The 6982-nt window shown below is 33.9% G+C and overlaps 1 pseudogene; it reads right to left on the bottom strand.

The window, feature by feature from the left end:
* Positions 1 to 2519: 2519 nt before the first annotated feature.
* On the bottom strand, positions 2520 to 5013 carry LOC132169288 (ATP synthase subunit O, mitochondrial-like; annotated as a pseudogene).
* Positions 5014 to 6982: the final 1969 nt, after the last annotated feature.

The raw sequence follows: 6982 nt of genomic DNA, 5'->3' as shown, positions 1-6982 counted from the left end.
GGACAGTTGAGTGGGGTGTACAAGGGACTAAGGGCTTGGGTTTGAGATATTAAACTTGAGCGGTTTAGGCTTGTACCATTGTACTCAATATTTCTCAATAGTAAAGAATAAGACCGGATCACGCCCCGTGGACGTAGGCATATTGCCGAACCACGTAAACTTTTTGTGTACGTGTGTAATTGGTGTTGGTGTATTTTCTCGTGTGTTTTCTTTCCAAACTTGTCTTTCGCATAAAGGGCTGGTAGGAAATTGGTTGCCAATTAATTATCAATTTTCCCAACAATAAATGCATGTTTATTTTCTTTTAGCAAGTTTGGGAATGCGTTTGAGAAATAAAGCTTTTAAATTAAAAATCGCTTTTTGACAAAAGCTGTATTTTTAAGCTTTTGCCAAAAGTGCGTTTTGATCATTTTTAGGCTTTTTAGACCCTTAAAAGCGCTTTTAATTTCTATATCAAATAAGTACCTTTTTTTTTTTAAAAAAAAAGGACTTTTTGAGTGTTAAAAGCACTTTTAATTCCCTCAAACACAATCTCAAATAAGTCCTTATTTAATTAACATAGAAACATTGCCGTAGAGAAGAAAACAAAAAAGTACATGTCCTCCACTACGGAATAGTGTTTTTTTGTCAATCTGTTTTTTTCTCTATATAATGATAAATATTATCTTACAAATCTACTCCACCTTTTGGCCAAAACTCCTGCAAGATTGAGTACCAAAAGGCTCAAGAGGCTCTCAAGCTCAATCCGTAACAACTAGAATTCGAACTGTAAGTAATGTCAAGGTACCTGTAATAAATCTTCACCATAATTGTTGAAGTTATCGTCATGAATTTAGCATTTTTCTTTCTCCTTACCTTTGTATCAGTGTATTGTTTCAATATTTAACATTAGCCAAGCATCGATCATACCTTTTTTTTCTTCTTTCGAATTCGTAAATCAAAATCTAGGTACTTTTGTCATGGTGGTTCTTATGTACTATTTTGCAATTCTGGTAGAAGAAAAGATTATGAAAAACCAGATGAAACATGTCAAAAGGACTGATCTTCTGGACAAGCTCTCCTCGTTCTAAGACATCGTCTTCTGATGATAATGCAGTCCATCAAGTAGCTGAAGACGGAGATAATAGTCATCACTCAAGTATGTAAAGTTCTGCAGGGACATCAGGAAAGTCCCCAAGCCCAAGTGAAGATCTCGAAAGTAAAACTAATGCGAGTAAGTGTCACTCTCTTTCTCTCACTGCAAGAAATTAGGTCTTTAGGGGCGACTCAAAGTCGCCCCTAAAGGTCCTAAAGTGGACGCTATTGCCAACAGCGTCGACTTTTCGACCCTAAAGGCGTCGACGCTAATAGTCCGACCCTAATGATCAAATGTTTGATTATCAGGGTCCACTTAAAAGTCGACCCTAATGATCACTTTTAGTGTCCACTTTATCAACCCTAAAAGTCACAATGTTTTGACCCTAAAGATGATGTACACGGAAGCGAAAGTCGACCCTAATAGGCAAGCATTAGCGTCCACTTTTAGTTAACCATTAGGGTCCACTTTGTCGACCCTAATGGTCCTTAAAAAAATATAATAATAATAACTATCAACGTCCAAACCAAAGTGGACGCTGATAGTTAACCAATAGCGTCCACAAAGTGGACCTTAATGGTCCTCAAAAATTTTTAAAAAAAAAATTAATTATCAGCGTCCAAACCAAAGTGGACGCTGATAGTTAACCATTAGCGTCGACAGAGTGGACCCTAATGGTCCTCAAAAATTAAAAAAGTAAAAAATAAAAAAAGTAACTATTAGCGTCCAAACCAAAGTGGACGCTAATAGTTAACCATTAGCGTCCACAAAGTGGACCCTAATGGTCCTAAAAAATTTTAAAAAAAATAATCTGCGATCGATCGCACTCCAAGTGCGATCGATCGCAGTACCAGTAGGTTTCCGACATTTTGCGATCGATCGCAGTTGGAGTGCGATCGATCGCAAAATATAAAAAACCTACTTGAAAACTCTCTGGTACTGCGATCGATCGCACTCCAAGTGCGATCGATCGCAGAACCAGGGAACACTGGTATGAGTAACATATATCGGCTAACTCCTAACCACAATACTTCTAACATATATCAATAACAGTCCCACTAATACATGTTAATTATGAGCAAAAGGAGAGGAGCAACATAGCTAGTTGTGTATGTCAAAAGCAAGCAGCCTCCTATAACTGGATCCTGTTATTTATTGAATGTGTCCTGAACAATTTATCTATTAATCATGACAAGAGTAAAAATATTGTACTCTGTTTTGAGTGAAACTAAAGATAAATGTGGCTAAAAAATTCAAAACATCAATGTACATATAGTTCGTTTAAAGCTTTCTTTCTTTCTTTTTTTTCCTTCTGACATGCTTGTTCACATGAAAGCCTCCTCTTTTATTGAACTCTTTGAATTGATTGACAAATTGTTAAGGTTGGTTGTCTGAAATAGTAAGATTTATCTTCCACAGATTAAGCAACCAAGGAATAACTAACTAGAACAATCGGTTGATGAAATATCTGCAAGGGCATCATGAAAACAAAACTCCAACCAACAATATTATCAAATGTTTGAATGAGCATATTAAATGGATTGCAGGATGGCTTAGATATGTGATCTTGAAGGGTCATGGCACATAGCTCTTGTGTTAGATAGAAGTACTATATATCCTCATAAGGTAAAGAAAGGTAATGTTCTCAGCTTCTCGCCTCCACCTAGTTTTATTACTTTCACTTCTCCCTTATGAGCCATGGTCACCTCCACAAATCTCTTAGTGATGCTATCTATATGTGTCAGCCTCCCATTCTCAGCCAACAAAGCTACAAGAAATTACAGAGGATTGCATACATCATAGTATGTCTAAGTCAGATTCTTGCAAGAATATGCATTTAAATTATGAATCAGCATAATGCATAGAATCAGTAAAATCGTGAGTTCAACCACAAAGTACAACTCTTCTTACCCAAGAAATTCTTTGTCAGATCAGAAAATTTAGCTTCAGCAGAGATTTCCTGGAGGGCCTTCACTCTTGTATCTGCTGGGACTGAGAGATCCTTTGCAAACTGAGCAAAGGTCGGACTTTTCTTAGAAGCCTCTACAAGGTCAAGAAGCTCAGACTCAACCTTTTCCAGAGCATTTCCTTTTACTGCCACTATGTATAATGCAGATGCATAGTACTAGTTCCCCCAAACATAGCTAGAGGCACCTGTAATTTCAAGGAGAAGCAACAAAGCAAGATAAAACAAAATCCATGTGATGGGATCTGACACGAAATACGAAAACAATAAACAGATCATAACAGAGAGTAAACTGAATTTCATTGTGTGCTACATGTGTGAAGTTACACATCTATGTAAGATCTGTTGAGTATTGACAGTTTTTTTTAAAACCAAACAATAATGGCAGGCTACCTAATGGGGTAGCCTTCACCCTCCCCAATCGCTACAAGGGCTAGTGGTTAGACCTTACATTTGCTTCTGAACATGCATAAGTTTAATAGCTAAATTAATACTAAAAAAAAAAAAAAAATTAACATAGGCCAAGAGAAAGAAAAAAAAAAAAAAAAGTGAAATTTTGGTCAGTATTACGTGCCAGCTATCATTCCCCAAATCAGAATATATGTTTGAGCTTCAACATTAATAAATATGTGAATAATCTCACTTTCAACTGCAATTCTTTAATCATATCACTATGTTCCACTTAAATCAACGTAAATGTTTGATGCAAGGCAAATTTGTAAGACTGATACATGTATCTCCCAAACAACTAGAACAAAGCACACAATGAGGAAATATAGAGCAAAAAATTATCATATATTTTTTAACGTATATTTGGTCCTTCAAAACAATTCTTTTCTTCGAAGTCTACCATATGGTATGAAACTCAAAATAACACAAACACATGCATATATGTATAATGTATGAAAAGAAAATATTTACCTAGAATATTGGAAAGTACCCCAGAACGTGGTGAAGGCTAACAAGTTCAATTACCTTAACCTTCTCTTCCTTTTGCCCAGTGGTAGTGGCATAATTCCTTAAGAACTGCATGCAAGAATGGCCACTAATTAGACAGCACACAAACAACACAATGAACAATTAAGCAAACAAATGCATAGACTTGATTAACTGGAACTTGTAATTTAATTTTATCAAGCAAAGCACTCTTTGAAAACCTCAGAACAGAAAATGCTTTAACATATTAACACCTGCAGACTGATTTATCCACAGATACTTCCTCACAACATCAAAGAGAAATAACAGCTTTAGCACATAACTGTGATTAAGGTCTACAAAATGGGCCGTCAATGAATGATTAACATTTCATATAAATTTAGGAGAAGAAATAGCATTAATAAAAGATTATAGCTTATTGACCTTGCTGATTTTGAAAAAGCAACAAAGATTAAATATATCACTAATTCTCACCCTGCAGTGGTAATGCAAATTGACATGTTTTCAAATACATTAATTGACACATTTTGCACAGAAAAGCCGAGAAGCCAACTTAATAACTGAGAATATGTCAGAGGATAGAAGGATTCAACTTCTTCAATCACAAATTTCTTTGTTAAGGAACTAAGGATTTCTCTTTTTGGTTGAAACAAGAAATCAACTTGGCACCCTTAATCCTTTAATCAATAAAACAACCAGGTTGTCTGTTAATGAACCATTAATCCTTTAATCAATAACAAATTTTCCATCTTTCAGAACCAGAAACATCAAACACCAAAATACCCAAATAGCATTTATCTTTCCCTCCACTTTCTCGGCAATCAAACCGAGGGTAAACTGAAACCGCACTACCAAAAAATCGAAAGAATACAGTCACTAATCCAACCCCAAATTCGCAATGGATACAAACACATCAAACAAAACCCAAAAATTAACACAAAAATTGCAAAAATTTAAAGTTTAAAGAGGTTACCTCGAGGATTTTTCTCCCCTTCTTTTTCTTTTTCTTCTCTGGCTTCCCCAAACGATCCACCCTCTCTCTTTCTTTCTCTCTCCCTTTCTCTCTCTCTCCCTCTTTCAACTTCTCAGCAAAGCCTTGTATGAAAGCTTTCGTCGGTCAAAGTTTGGGAGAGCAGCGGTAGAGAGATTGAGAGTGAGAGTGATGAGGGAGGTGAGTGAGAGGGGTGTTAGGGAGGATTCTGGTGTTTTGAAGGTTTGAGGGAAAAAAAGACGCGGTTTATGAAATTTTTGATCCGAAAATTTCAGATACCCCACCACTGGATGGTGCTTATTTTTGCCCTCAACAGGGGCGACTAATGAGCCTCAAATTTATTTTTTTAAAAAAAAAAAATTACACTTATAATTTTTTAATTTTTATTTATTTTATTTATTTTTGTTTTTCTTCATTTTCTCCTGTAATATGTTTTTATTATTATAATATTAACTAATAATTTCCGTTTAATAAATTTTTATAATAAAGATCATTAAGTTGATATTTATCTTATAATTAATTATAAGATCAATACAAAATCCAAAGATAATATAACTAATGCACTAAGATAATATAAAAAGCTTATAGTTCAATTGAATGTTTGATTGAACCTTCAATTGTATTCAGTTTGATCGATCAATTGATCTTATCATGATCAATCTAACTAATTCATTAGGATCAATCAGATGTTTGATCGATCAATTGATTCTATTACGATCAATTGAACTAATTCACTAGGATCGATTGGATTTTCAATCAGATATTTGATCTTATCACGATCAATCAAACTAATTCACTAGGATCGATTGGATGTTTGATCGATCGGATTTTCGATCGAACATTTGATTGATCATTTGATTCTATCACAATCAATCGAACTAATTCACTTGGATCGATCGGATTTTTGATCAGATGTTTGATCCTATCATAATCAATCGAACTAATTTACTATGATCGATCAGATGTTTGATCGATCATTTGATCTTATCACGATCAATCGAACTAATTCACTAGGATCGATCGGATGTTCGATCAAACATTTGATCTTATCACGATCAATCGAACTAATTCATTAGGATCGATCGGATGTTTGATCGATCATTTGATCCTATCACGATCAATCGAATTAATTCAATTTTAATTTCAATTGTTTCAATCATTTGATCTTATCACGATCAATCGAACTAATTCATTATGATTGATCGGATATTCGATCAATCCTTCAATTTCAATTGTATCAAGTTTGTTCGATCATTGATTCTATCATGATCGATCAAACAAATGCACTAGGACCAAACGGATGTTTGAACGAACCTTTAATTTGTTTGAAGTTTGATCAATCATTTGATCCTATCACGATCGATCGAATATCTGATAATTTATATAAAATAAATAATGACATATTATCGGAGGTAAATTTTTGGGAAATAACATTTTATAACTAATACACTAATATAATATAAAATGCTTAGAGTTGAACTCAATGTTCGATCGAACTAATTTTTCATTTTTTATTACAGTTTAATTTTATAAAAGTTTTAATTTCAAATTAAGAGAAAATTTATAATTTTATAAAAGTTTATTTTTATTTTTTAGAAAATTTATAATTTATAATTTATAATTTCATTTTTTTTAGACCATTAATTTTATTTTATTTTTATTTTTCTACATACTCTTTAGCGTCCACAAAGTCGACCCTAATACTTAACTATTAGGGGCGACTTTCAAAGTCGACCCTAATACTTAAGTATTAGCGTCCACTAAAAGTGGACGCTATTGCCCATCAATTTTATTTTTTTATTTTTATTTTTATTTTTCTACCTACTCTTTAGGGTCGACAAACTTAACTATTAGGGTCGACTTTAAAGTGGACGCTATTGCCCATCAATTTTTTTTATTTTTTTATTTTTTTTTATTTTTCTACCTACTGTTTAGGGTCGACTTTGTCGACCCTAATACTTAACTATTAGAAAGTCGACCCTAATGATGAGTCTTTAGCGTCCACTTTTAGTGG

The sequence above is a fragment of the Corylus avellana genome, chromosome ca2 (genome assembly GCF_901000735.1).
Source record: "Corylus avellana chromosome ca2, CavTom2PMs-1.0".
In the NCBI taxonomy this organism is placed as follows: Eukaryota; Viridiplantae; Streptophyta; class Magnoliopsida; order Fagales; family Betulaceae; genus Corylus; species Corylus avellana.
The sequence above is the reverse complement of the archived record's forward strand: the minus strand, read 5'-3'. Positions and strand labels throughout refer to the sequence as shown.